At 48.3% G+C, this 14,217-nt stretch overlaps 1 pseudogene; it reads left to right on the forward strand.

Moving 5' to 3' along the window:
• The first annotated feature begins 4,385 nt into the window (after nt 1-4,385).
• On the forward strand, nt 4,386-12,567 carry LOC114774584 (zinc finger protein 710-like; annotated as a pseudogene).
• The last annotated feature ends 1,650 nt before the right edge of the window (nt 12,568-14,217 follow it).

Raw genomic sequence — 14,217 nt, forward strand, 5'->3', positions numbered from 1 at the left:
CCCACTGTCCTGTGGGTTCCCTGTGGACTCTGTATGTGGCTGAACTTACACATGGTCCTCCACACCACCCACCAGTCAGAAGATGCAGCTGATCTGAAGATGATTGCTGGTACCTTCTGTATCTCAGCACGCGTCTCTGCACCCTGTGACAGCGTCCAGTCGTGTCTCCGAGTCTCTCTGGCGGCTGCAGACAGCAAGACACACAGATGAGCTGGAACCGGCGTCAACGCGTGAACCTGCATCGGCTACTCACTCTTCTGTCCGACCACAGAGCCACTGACCAGCTGCTCACACCCCGCTGACCGCCCCGCTGGAACAGAGAGAGGAGCTCAACACACACACACACACACACACACACAGCTCAACTTCTCCACCTACAGCATGCGCCGGTACAGGGCGTCCGTGGAAAAGGCGTGGTTCCAGGTGGGCGGAGTCCTGTTCTCAGACACTTTCCTCAGGCGGTCCAGCTCGCTCTGAATCAGGATCACGTCTCTCCTGGCCTCCATCAGAGCCCGTCTCAGCTCGCCATTCTCCTGGACAACAGGACACGCAGAGACAATGTTGTGTGTGTGTGTGTGTGTGATGCTGTGAAGGTTCAGGGGACGTCCAGAACTGACCTGTCGCAGCGTCTCTACAGCCGACTGCGAGTCTGACAACTCTCTACTGTACTGCGTCCGCAGAGCCGCGATGTAGTCCTGGACATGCTCTTTCTCCTGAAGACCCCAACACACACACGTAAACACACGCATGTATATATACACACACACACACACATAACTAGTGACGCATGTATACACACAACACACAATTATTCAAAATTTTCCCAGGTTGTTTTCCTGCATCCCTCACCTCCTCTGGCATACTCAGCTCTTTTCTCAACACCTTTCTCCACTGTAGCTCCTCCTCCTCTCTGCTCAGCCAATCACAAACAGCATTCATCAAAGAGATTAATTACTTATCATGAGTGAATGGACAAATTATATATTATATCTATAAACATACATGGCGGTGCCGGTCAGGGCAGGATTGTAAAAATTTGCCTTTAGGGTGGTAGTAGCCTAGTGTGTAACACAATCGCCTCTGAACCAGAAGACCCAGGTTCAAACCCCACTAACTACCATCGTGTCCCTGAGCAGGACACTTAACCCTGAGTGTCTCCAGGGGGGACTGTCCCTGTAAACTACTACTGACTGTAAGTCGCTCTGGATAAGGACGTCTGGTAAATGCTGTAAATGTGAGTGTTCTATATAAAACCCATCGACTTCCAAGCAATCAATCAACTAAACGAACCAATGAATGAGTTAATTAATAAGACCTACAGTTACAAAAAACCAGACGAGTTTAAAGAAACAAAAAAATCCACCTTCCATCCAAACAGTGTCCTGATTCTTCCCTAAATGTCTTGATCTTCGTCAAAGAGGAAAATGCCGAGTCGCGACCGTTTAACTTGTCCAATAAAAAGTGCATCTGCAGGTCATAGAGGCTGAAATCTTCATCATCTTCATCATCAACACGATGATGATGTTGATGATGAAGAAATCCGTCCCGCTTCATCCACACGGGACCACAGCAGACCCCCGCGCGCTGCGTTCAGGGTGGCGGGCGGGCGCGCGCCCCACATCACGCGCTAAGGGAGCGCGCATGACCCCACGTGACCTCCGCTTGCAGCGTCGCCATTATCGCTTTATTATAAACCATAGATCATACCCGATATGGGAAACGCGGGTTTCTCCGAACCGTTTCTTCTGTTTGGTACAGGGATGAAAAGATGTAAATCATTTAACATCTGGACCAGAAAAGGAACAAATTATTGTATTTATGTCAAAGGAAATGTTATTTTATGTTAAAAAAAAAAAAAAAAAAACAACATTTTCCTGCATTCCTTCATTACATTTACAGCATTTATCAGACGCCCTTATCCAGAGTGACTTACAATCAGTAGTTACAGGGACAGTCCCACTGGTGCAATTTAGGGTTAAGTGTTTTACTCAGGGACACAATGGTAGTAAGTGGGATTTGAACCTGGGTCTTCTGGGTGTGTCACCCACTAGGCTACTATCACCCTGTATTCATTTAATAATAATAATTCTAAAAATAAATATAATATAATTTAATGTCCGTGCCCTGGCATCAGGCCCTCTGCTGGAACTGCAGTAAAACTGTGCCGTTCACTGATAATGTCAAAATAAGTTCAGATTCGTGTTGCTGGTGATTTATTACAATTAAAGATCGGGAGGCGACTAGGCCGGATCCCGTAAAAACCGAACCGAACCGAACCGAACCGAACCGGTTGCTGTGGGTGACGTCACTCCCTGGCGCTCCCCCTGCGCGCTGTTAGCTGTTAGCTGCTAACCGCCTCCGAGCTCTTCATCTCCGCCGGACCGCGGGCCTCGCGTCGTGCTGACAGGTGAGGCCGCAGGGGTTTCCCGTGTGTTTCGCGGCGCTGCTGTAGCCTTGTTCACATCCTCCGAGATCCGTGGCGTGTTTATCTCGCTCTTGGTTGTTTCGTCGCGGTACGAACAGATGGCGGCGGGAGGGGCGCAAGGCCGCGGCTCGACACCGCGCCTCGAGTAGCGGCGAGCCGGACAACAGCCGCCTCTGTTCAGGGAAGGAGGCCCAGAGTTTCGCGGCTGGAACATCAACGTGATTTATTGCAGCGCGGATCCACAGAGAGGCTGAGAACCACGACATCGTGTGCTAGTGATAAGGATGAAGGTGTAGGGGTGATGTTGCGGGGTCACTGCTGGTACAGAGATGTACACAACAATAAAACACGTGGCGCAGGTGACAGATCAGGGCTGCTTTCATATTCAGGCATGAAAGCCGCGTTGTTCCGGAGAAAATGGCTGTAACCCTGTTCTGTAGAGGGGAGGTGCTGGATCCTTCCTCCTTCTGCTCGCTGCGCCATGTGCAGCCTGGTTCAGTTCTAGACGCCAGTCACTTTTATATATCAGCGGGTTCAGATCATCATCATCAACCACTTTACTCCAGCTTTCTGCCTGTTTTTTGGATTATTGCATTTGTTGAGGTGAAGAAGTTCCTGACACTGGTATCATATGGAGATGAACTGTCACTCAAACACAAGCCGTTCAGAGAAAACGTCACCACATTGATTTAATAAAGAGTGCAGCATTATTCCTGAACAATTCAGAAGTTTTATCGTGGTGTGAGGTTAGCGAGACCAGCGCAGGTCCAGTCGCACGTCCAGAAGGTGCTAATCACAGAATGGAACGAATCACAGGACGACCCAGCGCTGCTACGTCTATCAAGCACCTGCCGCTATCAAGTCTGTGAGTGTGTGTGAGCGTGTGTTGTGAGCGAGAGACTGTGTGTGTTGAGTGTGTGTGTGAGACAGAGAGAGTGTGTTGAGTGTTGTGAGAGAGACGGAGTGTGTGTTGAGTGTGTGTGTGTTGTGAGAGAGAGAGAGAGAGAGAGAGAGAGAGAGAGACGGTGTGTGAGTGTGAGAGAGTGTTGGTGTGTGAGTGTGTGAGAGAGAGTTAGACAGAGAGAGAGACGGAGTGTGTGTTGAGTGTGTGTGTGTTGTGAGAGAGAGAGAGAGAGACGGTGTGTGAGAGAGAGTTAGACAGAGAGAGAGACTGTTTGTGAGTGAGAGAGAGAGACTGTGTGTGTGTGTGAGACAGAGAGAGTGTGTTGAGTGTTGAGAGAGAGAGACGGAGTGTGTGTGAGTGTGTGTGTGTGTGTGAGAGAGAGACGGTGTGTGAGTGTGAGAGAGAGTTAGACAGAGAGAGAGACGGAGTGTGTGGTGAGTGTGTGTGTGTTGTGAGTGAGAGAGAGAGAGACGGAGTGTGTGTTGAGTGTGTGTGTGTTGTGTGAGAGAGAGAGAGAGTTAGACAGAGAGAGAGACTGTTTGTGAGAGAGAGAGAGACGGAGTGTGTGTTGAGTGTGTGTGTGTGTGTGTGTTGTGAGAGAGAGAGACGGTGTGAGAGAGTTTCGGTCCTGGTTTATAAGGGCTGAGCAGCTGGTTTATTTCCTTTTTTCTTCACATTTTTCCTCTGTTTCACCTCCATCTCGCTTTTTATTCACTCCCATCCCCCCTTTTACAGTCCCCCCTCCCTCCTTCCCCTGCAGCTGCCTCTCCATTTTCTCCCTCTTTCACTCCTCTATTTTGCTGTTCTCCACCTCTTCTGCTCTATCCTTTCCTCAATTTTCTGTTCTCTCACTTTCTCCTCTTTTCTTATTCTCTCGTTCTGATGACTGACTCTCTGTTTCCTTTCACCCTCTTTTTTTTTTTTTTTTGTGTGTCTCCGTCTCCCTCCATTTCCCAGCCTACGCTGTTCTTTTAAACCCCGCCCCTCTCTCTCCCTCATCCCTCCATTTTCTCTTGTTCCTCTCCTCAGCCATTTTGCCCCGTGTTCTTTCTCGGCTTCTGTTTCTGTGAGGAGTTTTGTGTGGCTGTTGATGGTCGGTTAGAGGTCCTTCATCTCATCATGCTCCAGGTCAGATGTTCTGGTTCTAGGTTAAGTGGGGACCAGGGTTCCCCTTCATCACTCTGAGCTCCTGAACCTGCAGTGGCAAAGTTCTTTAAACTACTCGCCTCTGAGACACAGACAGAGGGAGTGGACCCACAATGCTCAGTAACACAAATACTGTGGTGTGTGTGGGACATTTTATGGTATTTTTTCACACCTGGTTTGATGACAGTTGGTGAACAAAGTCGCCATGCAGGTAAAAAGAGGAAAAAAAAATAGATTCATAAATCGTGCTTCACTTTCACCTGATAGAACAAACACAAAAGATGTTTCTTGTATTGGATTCTTCAGAAGCTCCGAGTTGGGGCGTCCACACGTGGTTTATGTTGTAGGAAATGTCATGGTGACTCTGTCCTTGTCCTTGTGGCGGTGCAGGAGCAGCAGCGGGTCCGATGCCAGCCTGAAGCAATGCACGGTCGGGCCGAGGCGGGCACTCAGACGGACCCCGTGGTGGTCTTGTCCCTGGCACAGGCGGCAGTGCTGGGTCTCATCTCCCAGAACGAGGTGTTCGGTGCCACCATTGCACCCAATGGTTTCTACACCGGAGACAGTAAAGAGTCTCCAGCGCCACCCACTGACAGGATGGAGTATGAATACGCTGACCAGCTGATCGGTGCCAATGGAGACTACCTGGGTGAGAACGGGCTGGTGGAGGAGGGACACCTTCCTCACACAACCTGTGCAGAGCGGAGGTGGCCCGGGCCGGCCGACCCAGCCAAACCCCACGTTGGGCAAGCGGACGCTACCATGCCTGGGTCAGCGGTGAAGGGGGAGGGGTCGTCAGCAGGGTCATGCCTGCCCCCGTGTGGTCACATGATCAGTCCAGTGATTCCCAGAGATGGACCCCTGCAGATGGGAGACCCCGCAGCCGGGTACCTACTGGCACACAAAGACCCTGCCCACAGCACGGGCTTGCCCCTGACCTGCATCCAAGACTCAAAGGGCACACACCCCGTCCCACAGCACACACACATACACACGCCCGCAGCAGGCTCACGGCACGCTGCGGGAGCACGTCCAGGAGAAGCGCGGCGTAGCGGACGAGGAGGACAGGAGGAGGGGCGGGCCTGGAGGACGGCTGGAGGAACCACACCTCTGGAGGGGACGGCGAGATGAGCAGCTACTTCTCACACGGGGAGGTGGGGATACGAGACGTCGGAGATGGGCACAGGGGGCGAGGAGTTCACCGAGGGTAACCAGAGTGTGTTTTGGAACAATCCGGTGGAGGTCCGTGGAGAGGGCGGGGCTGGTGCAGGGACCCGTGACAGGAGGCGGGCCTCATCACCACCACCACCATCACCACCACCACCACCATCACCACCACTCGGGCCGGCGGGTGGACCGCCTTGACATCAACATCCAGATCAACGAGTCCTACTGCGTGGACGTGGGGGAGGGCTGAAGCGCGGAAGTGCAGCATGTGTGACAAGTCGTACACGTCCAAGTACAACCTGGGACTCACATCCTGGGCCCAAATGGCATCAAGCCCTCACCACCTGCCCTCACTGCGGCAAACCCTTCAAACAGCCCAGCACCTGCAGACACACCTGCTGACCCAACCAGGGCACCCGGCCGCACAAGTGCGGCGTGTGTAAAAAGGCCTTCACCAAGACCAGCCACCTGAAACGGCACATGCTGCAGCACAGCGGACGTCCAGCCCTACAGCTGCCCGCTTCTGCCGCCGCGGCTTCGCCTACCCCCAGCGAGCTGCGCGCCCACGAGGCCAAACACTGAGCGCGGCCACTGCCACGTCTGCACGCAGTGCGGCATGGAGACTGCCCAGCTACGCCCAACCTAAGCGCCACAAGGCCCACCACCAGCAGAACAGCAACGCTTTCAGTGTGCCCAGTGCCACAAGGGCTTCACCTACGCAGCCAGCTGCAGAGCCACGCCCTCTCTAAAACACCAACCAGGGCCCACAGCGCAGCTACACCTGTTCGCAATGCGGCCTGCAGTTTCAGCAGCTCTACCTGCTGCGGCAACATGCCCTGACACACAAAACAACCGGGACCCCGGTACCCGCGCAGTCAAGGTACACGCCCTGTACACACACACACACACACACACACACTTGCACGTCTACATATGAGACCCAAGTACGAGAGCTTCTGTCATGTCAGGGTTTATCAGGAGAAGTTGTGAGCATCCACTGTCTAATGTCCTTCAGACAATTCTCTATTTTGTTCAGCTGCTGCCTCTGATCTGGCATTGCTGACAGATACAGCTGTGTGTCGTTTAGCGTAGCAATGAAAGCTAATTACCGTGTTTGCAGAAGACATCACCTAAAGGTAACATGTATAGGGGAAAAAGTAATGGATTAGGACAGAACCTTGTGGAACACCAAACTTTACTTTATGTGAGACGAAACATCATTGATGTCCACAAACTGATATCTGTTGGTCAAATATGATCTGAACCATTCAAGGGCTGTTCCCTTAATCCCACTAACATTCTCTAACCTGGCAAGGAGAATAGGGCAGTGGTGGCCTAGCGGGTTAATAAGAAGCGGCCCCGCAATCAGAAGGTTGCCGGTTCGAATCCCGATGCGCCAATGTGCCACTGAGCAAAACACCGTCCCCACCACACTGCTCCCCGGGCGCCTGTCATGGCTGCTCACTGCTCACCACAGGGTGATGGTTAAATACAGAGGGACAAATTTCACTGTGTGCATCGTGTGCTGTGCTGCTGTGTATCATATGTGACAATCACTTCACTTTAAATTGCGTGATTGATAGTGCCAACGCTGCACTCAGATCAAGCAGGACACGAGATGCGTCCCTGATCAGAGGCCAACAGCAGGCCATTAACCACTTTAACCAGCGTGTCTCAGTGCTATGATGAGGTCCTAAATCCTGATTGATGTACTTCATGGATATTGTTACAGTCTAGGTATGCGCTCAGCTGCTGGGCTACGACTTTTTCCAAGATTTTTGATATAAACGGAAGGTTGTATATCGGTCTATAATTTGAAAGCTGACAAGATCAGGCTTTTTGATCAGGGGTCTAATGACTGCTACCATGAACAAACTTGGTACGTGACTGGTGCTAAGCGACGAGTGAACAATTTTGAGAATAGAATTTATAATATCGGGTTCTACTTGTTAAGGAACCTTGTAACGCTTTACCGCTTGTAACGTTTGACGTTTTATTGCTACTGCCTGTTTACCGCCTAACGGACCCTTGCTGCCTACCACTCAATGCCAGACTGACATCTGGTGCTCAACACCCATGTGGATGCTTTGAACGATAGTTGGTGTTCAGTCCGTGCTCAGCTGATGCCAGAAAAACTGTCTGTGTGGCGTCTGAATTGGCAGGCTTTTAACTTTCATTTAAGTGATGAATTTTAAACATACTGTTTTTAAGGTAAATTGATGGGATGCATCAATAATAGGGCTGCACGATTTGGGGGGGAAAAAGACATATTGCAATTATTGAGATCAATATTGCGATTTGCGATATGATAAAGGACACTTGCTTGTATATCAGTGAAAAATCGCATACAAATTACTAATAGTGAAATGTTTAATTTCAAAGTGAAATGTACAAACTACTTATAACAACTTGAAATGCACAGAGCTTTCAAAATACAATATTCTACAAAATTAATCACAAAAAACTCTTTACATTACTGTCGAACGACAAACCCAGGTAAGGCTAAACAACTGTTTTGATTATATTTGGCCATTATAAAATCCCGTATTATAGTTCTTACGTTTAACCAAAACGTTTGGAGGCTGACTTGAACACAGGGATGCATAGCTTTGCTAGCTTAGCTAAGGTTAAGATTTGTAAACTGAGGTGAATTACTTTAGGAAACCTTCAAAGTTTGAGAAAAGTTACCTAAACAGCTAAGAACTAAATAGTTAATGCCTACGTTTATCCAAAACGTTGTTTGGAGGCTGACTTGAACACAGGAATGCATAGCTTCGCTAGCTTAGCTAAGGTTAAGACTTATAAAACGGGATTTTATAATGGCCAAATATATTCAAACCAATTGTCCCGCTTTACCTATGAAATGTAATCCCCGGGATCTGGTTTGGAGCGTACAGCGGTTTGTACAGCCCCAAGCAGCACAAGAGTGAGGCATTTTATGCACTTCTCTCCATAGACATGTATATGCTTCACTCCACAGCAGCGCCTATCGCAATATGGCGGCGACGTTGACGTACGATGCAGCACGTCATGCGGCATCTAACCATATGTCTCCGAATCGAAAGTCATGTGACCAAACACGTCACATTGACTGAAGTGAGACTTCAGTCAGCTCGCAAACTTTGAGAGAATGGATCGGATATGTTGCCGATCCAATCCATGTACTAATCATTTAAATCACAGCTTTTGCATTCATGTAATCGCACAGACTGACATCGAGATTACGATTGCGATTAGATTAATTGTGCCGCACTAATCAATAATCAATAATGTTGGGGCAGTGGTGGCCTAGTGGTTAAGGAAGCGGCCCCATAATTAGAAGGTTGCCGGTTCGAATACCGATCTGCCAGGTCCCCACACTGCCCCCCGGGCGCCTGTCATGGTGCCCACTGCTCACCAAGAGTGATGGTAAAATACAGAGGACACATTTCGTTGTGTCACCGTGTGCTGTGCTGCAGTGTTTCACAATGACAATCAAGTCACCTTCACCGATCGATGCAGTGATAATCAAATAATCGAATCGAATGGTGACACCAGAAGGTTCACCCCTCTAGTCTTAGTTCAGATTTGATTTTGTAAGTGTGTGATGTTGTTTTCTGATGTGTGTGTGCCTTGTAGGGATTGAAGGGCTTTAGGTGTGACGTCTGTTCGCGGGAGTTCACGCTGTCAGCCAACCTGAAGCGTCACATGCTGATCCATGCCAGCGTCAGACCTTTCCAGTGTCATGTTTGTTTCAAGAGCTTCGTACAGAAACAGACCCTCAAAACACACATGATTGTCCACCTGCCTGTCAAGCCCTTCAAATGCAAGGTGAGGCCCACACACACGCCCACACACACACACACACACACCACACACACACACACACATATACATCTACAACAAAAACTTTATTACCCACCGACAGTTCCACCCTGGGTGATTGGAGGTTGGTGTAAAGTGTGTATGTGGTGGTCCAGATCTACTCCTAACTGGTAGGTGGATCTTGAGTGATCAGGAACGGTGCAGTGGTGGCCTAGCGGTTAAGGGAGCGGCCCCATAATCGGAAGGTTGCCGGGTTTGAATCCTGATTCGCCAAGGTGCCAATGAGCAAAGCACCGTCCCCACACACTGCTGACAATCACATCACTCGTTTTTCATTTCATTTTCATTCAACTGGCATGTCTAACAAAGTGACCGGAGGAACACCCTTCATGAGCCTCTAGTTCACTGTGCTGATGCCCCCTTCTGTCTGCAGGTGTGTGGGAAGTCCTTCAACAGGATGTACAACCTGCTGGGGTCACATGCACCTCCACGCTGGGAGCAAACCCTTCAAATGCCCCTACTGCTCCAGCAAGTTCAACCTGAAGGGCAACCTGAGTCGACACATGAAGGTCAAACACGGGATGGACGTCTCCCCTGATGGACACGGTGAGACACTGAAAACACACACACACACACAGACCTACACTGGGGTTTGTTCCATCAGCCCCACGTCCACCCCTCACGTCAACAACAACATCAACAACATTTATTTCTTATAGAGCCCATAATCACACGTCTCAATGGGCTTTGACAGGCCCTACAGTTGATACCCCCACACTTGACCCTTCTGCACACAAGGAACAACTCCACACAAAAAACTCTAGGAAGAAAGGAAGAAACGTTGGGAAGGAGTGATAGAGGGAGGAAGCTGTATCACTCCTCAGCTGTGTATCACAATCGTCAGCTGTGGAAGAAAACCTGTTCGCTTTGATCAGCCTTTTTTTATTGAAAATGTTTCCGAACGTTGCGCCTCTACAGTTTTGCTGTAAATAATTTCAGTAGATATTTTTCAACGGCAATAAATTTACAGTAAAAGATTCTAGAGTAGGGATGTCATGATTAACCGCGATTTAAAATGGCATGGTCAATTAATCGTAAAGGCTCCTCAACACCGCGTTTCTGTTGGCGCTCTTAAAAACGCCTAGGAACTTCACTGTAATTCACACATCCACACACTCGCCCGGGCTAGGCTAAGCGGCTAACAGGCTAGCGCCGTAAACAACTAGTGCAGATAACGGGGGCGTGCAGTCATGCTCTGCATCTACCGTCTCCGTTACTTGCAGAGAGAGAGAGAGAGAGAGAGAGAGAGAGAGAGAGATAGATAGAGAGAGAGAGAGAGAGATGTATAATCTGTATAATCAAAACAAAAAAACGGGTTTCCCCTTTTTGCATTTTCTAATTTAAGACGAAAATCCATTGGCTTGGTGGAAAGCACATGTGGAAGAAATTCCAATGCTTTCAAAAATGGCCAGAAAGAACCTTTGCATCCCTGCAACAAGTGTGCCATCAGAAAGAGTGTTCAGCTCAAGTGGCCATATCCTGTCTCCTCAGAGGTCAAGACAAAAGAGCACTCCAATCCTGTAACCTTTGAATATGTTTATTTAAATAATATGGAAGCTTAAATTTAATTCTAAATGTTATTTTTTGTTTTAACTATAATGCATCACTGTTTACATTATTATTTATGTTCCAAAAATCAGTACCCATTTGTTTATGTTCCATTTATGCACAGTATTGTTTGTTTGTGGTTTTTCTTTCTTTTTTTTTTTTTTTTTTTAAAGACAGCAGTAAATAAAAGGTAATAATGTGAAATAATCATGATAATCGTGAAACCGTGATTATTTCCCAGACGAAAAACCTATTGTAGAGTATCAAGTATTATATTATCTTTCTTTTATTCAGCGAGCTCAAATTCAACTCCAAAATCATCCAACAAACACACTCAGACCTTTATGAAATCTCATATTTACATTTACAGCATTTACCAGACGTCCTTATCCAGAGCGACTTACAATCAGTAGTTACAGGGACAGTCCCCCCCCTGGAGACACTCAGGGTTAAGTGTCCTGCTCAGGGACACGATGGTAGTAAGTGGGGTTTGAACCTGGGTCTTCTGGTTCATAGGCGAGTGTGTTACCCACTAGGCTACTACCACCCAGATGGAACAGGCTGTTTTTCTGTCTACTTACTTTTTCATTTTTGTCCTCCAGATGCCCATCCAGATATGGAACAGCACGAGGAGTATGAAGAGGAAAATTTTGACTTTACAGCCCCAGAAACTTTGGAAAACAGTGACGCCCCGAACCTCACCAAGCTGTCAGAAGTGGCCATCCAGGAGCTGGACTATTACAGCTTTGGCAAAGATGTCGGCAACTTCAACACAGCATGAAGCTGCCCTCCGATAAACGTTCTTAACTCGAGGGGCTCCATCTGTTTGGACTGGGTGAACTTCAAGGTTCTTTATCCCATGGCGGTGCTGTTAGGACGGGGAGCCTCAGCAGAGAAGTCACATGAGCTCCAAACGCTGCTTTTCTGAAAATGTCATCATCATCCTCCTTTGGCTTCTCTCATTAGATGGACCTGGCAAGGTTCGTGCCGGATGGCCTACCTGACGTAGCCCGCCCCAGTCACACGGGCTTGGGACGTCACCATCTGTATTCCATCCATCTGATATTCCAATGTTGCTCTCCTGTTTTCAGCTCTGTGTGTGAGAGAGAGAGGTATAGAGTAACACGATGCGTGTCTGCGAGTTTCCATCATCATCATCATCATCATCATCTCCACCCGTCAGCTGAGTGTCTGCGTCTCTGGTTCTGTGTGATTGATGCATGGAAGCATTAAAGCGTCAGTAAGTGGACAGTCAGATGGAGATGTTCTCCAGATCCTCAACCGCATTTGACAGACAAGGGATGTGGGAGGGGCTAACTTCGTACTGCATCCAGCCCCTGTCCCCTGTCCCCAGAACAGACTGCGTTCTGTATTAAAAAATAGCACTTCTTCCAGCAAGTAACTCCATAAACAGTCCTGAGCCCTGATTTCTGTACATATCTCACCCTGATGCTGCTGAAGTAGTGACTGACCACAGCTGGTTATTTAATAAAGTTTCTCTAGTTCCAACACCGCTGTGGGGTGCTGTTTGGTCTTCACACATGTTTACATGGTCTACATGTTCTCAGACATTTCTGTGCAATCACAAAAGGTTACATTTACCAGAAAATTGTGAAGTTTTTAACAGGCGCCAAAATATGACGTGGTTCACTACGTAAAGCTAGCAGAGCAACTACAGACATGCGCTCATTTTAAACATTTCTTGGGAAACGTTACCCGAACATTTGTGTCAATCAGGGGCAGCTGGTGGCCTAGCCTTTAAGGAAGCGGCCCCGTAATCAGAAGGTTGCCGGTTCGAATCCCGATCCGTTGAGGTGCCACTGAGCAAAGCACCATCCCCACACACTGCTCCCCGGGCGCCTGTCATGGTGTCCACTGCTCACTCAGGGTGATGGTTAAATACAGAGGACACATTTCACTGTGTGCACCGTGTGCTGTGCTGCTGTGTATCACAAGTGACAATCGCTTCACTTTATCACTTCAATGACATTTCCAGATCTTTATATATTTATTTCGTATTCCAAAAAATGTCAAGACCTGGAAAGTTCTGGTTTCAAATTCCATGACTTTTCCAGGTTTTTAATGACCCTAGCAATCCTGTAAAATAGAACAAGGTGGGAAATAAAATGGAATGAAAGACTAATAAGGCCAGCAAGCAAGGAGAAGAAGACCCCGGCAGACATCACTGGGTGGATTCAGCACTGGCACAGTACGAAGCAGGACTAAGAAGCAGTTGAAATGCCACTTATTCAAAAAGTATTTCAGACAAATCTAACACTTATACACGCACATGCACACACACTGCACAAAATAAAATAAAAAATGTTTTCCTCATCTAGCACTTAACGATCTCCGAGCATCTTCTTCTGACAAGTTGGGCCTTATCAGGGCTCTTAGTTTTATAAACTCTAAATCTACAGAAACCGAACGAGAAATGTTGGTGTCGTGCTCTTGTAAGTCGCTGCAAAGTAAAGTAAAGTAAAGATGTAACGTCAAGTCCAGTAACGAGTTATAGTGCGGAGATGTAGCAGATCACAGGTTCGGGAGAAAGTGTCCCCTTGTCCCCTGTCAGATGGAGACCATCTCTCTGCTGAGGAGGTGGGGGCGTGTCCTGCCACAAAGGGAACAAGACTATGACTGCAATCATTTTATTCCACTTTTTTTATATAAGTCAGACTACAAGAAAGTTACAAGTTGGTCTAAATATTCTCTAAAGAGGAAGGTGCGGAGCTGCCGCTGCAGCAACACGGTGATCACAGAGTGAAATAAAGAAGTTCTACCAGCGCCATAAAGATATTTTATGGTGGAAACTGTGAGTTATTCCCGCTTCGTGTGTGTGAAAGAAAACTCGCCCGCTTGGATCCCATCGATTGTGCAAAAACACGTCACGTCAACAGCGGAAGAAATGACCGCGCAGCGTGACACTCCGACCCGGAGCGGCGCTGTACTCTGCAGATCACTCCGCCACAGCCGCTACCGGAACTACTTTTTACACAGACAATCACCAAGCAACGTCATTATCATGTGATCGATTATGTTCTGCACTGCATCGATGCAATCACGTCTGCATCGTGACGAAAGTGACGTGATTGTCATTGTGAAACACTGCGGCGCAGCACACGGTGACACGTCGAAACGTGTCCTCTGTATTTAACCGTCACCC

This window comes from Denticeps clupeoides, unplaced genomic scaffold, assembly GCF_900700375.1.
Source record: "Denticeps clupeoides unplaced genomic scaffold, fDenClu1.1, whole genome shotgun sequence".
NCBI lineage: Eukaryota > Metazoa > Chordata > Actinopteri > Clupeiformes > Denticipitidae > Denticeps > Denticeps clupeoides.